Below are 2,021 nucleotides of genomic sequence, written 5' to 3'. Positions count from 1 at the left end.
TTCACTCTGGTCCAGGCTGACCTGGAATTCACTATGGAGTCTCAGGGTGGCCTCGAACTTGCGGCGATCCTCCTACCTCTGCCTCCCGAGTGCTGGGATTAAAGGCGTGCGCCACCACACCCGGCCAAATCTTCTTGATCTTTAGGATATGTAACATTAAAAAAACCCACATTTTCGTTCTGATATTTTAACTGTTAATGCCACAGTCTATGCTGGATGTTGTTCAAGGTATATACAATGCAAATAGTAGAAATCTAGCTATTTTATTCAAAACATGCTTTTAACCTATTTGATTATATAGTTGCTATGCAGTCAATGGACAGTCTAACCGATTAAGATATTATTCAACATTGTAAGTGTACATTAAAATACATGAGATTAAGTTAAATTGGCCACAGAACTTTTTAATGCAACTACTTATAGCTATGATTTCATAGCTGTGATGAGTAAACAAGTGGCTATTTTTCAGTAAAATATAAAGATTTCTATCATGAGTAGTCTACAGGCTCTTAAAGTGGTTTCTGTAAAAGCTAGATGTTTCATGAAGATTGTACAGAAAAACAACTAAATCTTAGCAAGTCTCTTCTTAGAAGAATGCTTGGTTTGGTTATTCAGCCACATTATCAATGCAATTGTTTATACATTCTAGCTGGAATAAATTATTAGAAAAACACAAAGTATCAAATTTTGTTTAAGCAGTGCTGGGAATCAGACCTAGAGCACTGTGTGACCCTATCAAACTGAGTAACAACAACTACTACCTTAGCCAGAAGCATTATTCTAGTTGGATGTGGTGGTGCACAGTTATAATCTCAGCACTTGGGAAGTCAAGGCAGGAGAATCAGGAATTCAAGGTCAGTCTTGGCTGTTCAGTTGTCTGAGGCCAGCCTGGGCTACATGAAACACTGTCCAAAAAAAAAAAAAATAAATCAAACCAAAAATGAAGGATTATTCTTAGATTTCCAACATTTTATTTTTTCTGGGAACTATTTATAGTATTGCATTATGGGAGTCAATGAATATAACATAAAAAAAGCAGTTTTCAGCCGGGCGTGGTGGCGCACGCCTTTAATCCCAGCACTCGGGAGGCAGAGGTAGGAGGATCGCCGTGAGTTCAAGGCCACCCTGAGACTACAGAGTTAATTCCAGGTTAGCCTGGACCAGAGTGAGACCCTACCTCGAAAAACCAAAAAAAAAAAAAAAAAAAAAAGCAGTTTTCTGAGGACTACTTCCATTCCTTACTTGAAATATAATCCAATCAATGAAAGTATAATTTCCATGCCAAGTAAAAATTACTCATTCTTAATCATGATTTCTTCCAGGTTTTCTAGGATCTAATAGAACTAGATTGGGCTGGTACTACTAAGGCATGAAAAAACAAACCAGCAGTAGACATACAAACTGCAGCCATGTTGTAATTTTTAACAGCTCTTTAAACAATAATTGTTACAGAAGGTAAGTAGAAAGGCTTTTTGAGTTGTATTATTCCTACCAAGAACTGTATGACACATCCACAATCCCAATACTATTATGTATATCCAATAAAGACTTCAAATTCTGCAAAACACTCTTTTTATTACTGAATTTATTTTGACACAAAGTCTCACTATGTACCCCTGGATGGCCTTAAACTCACAGCAATTCTGCTTCAGCCTCCTGAGTGCTGGGATTATAGGCATGCACCACTATATCCAGCTAGCAAAACACTTTTAAGGTACAGAAGCCAAAATACCTTAGGTTTAGACTACTGATTTAGTCAGGCATGGTGGCCCATGACTTTAATCCCAGCATTTTGGAGGCAGAGGAAGGAGGATCACTGTGAGTTTGCGGCCAGCCTAGAACTACAGAGTGAGTTTCAGGCCAGCCTAGGCTACAGTGAAACTTTGCCTTGAAAACCAAAAAAAAAAAAAAAAAAAAAAAAAAAAAAAAAAAATTCAGACAACTTCCAAGTAAACTAGGGCTGATTTGAGTATCAGAAACCAGCCCTTGCTCTTGGATGCATTCTAAATGCCTTAAGGAAC

Source organism: Jaculus jaculus, chromosome X (assembly GCF_020740685.1).
Source record: "Jaculus jaculus isolate mJacJac1 chromosome X, mJacJac1.mat.Y.cur, whole genome shotgun sequence".
In the NCBI taxonomy this organism is placed as follows: Eukaryota; Metazoa; Chordata; class Mammalia; order Rodentia; family Dipodidae; genus Jaculus; species Jaculus jaculus.
This window is presented reverse-complemented; position numbering follows the sequence as displayed.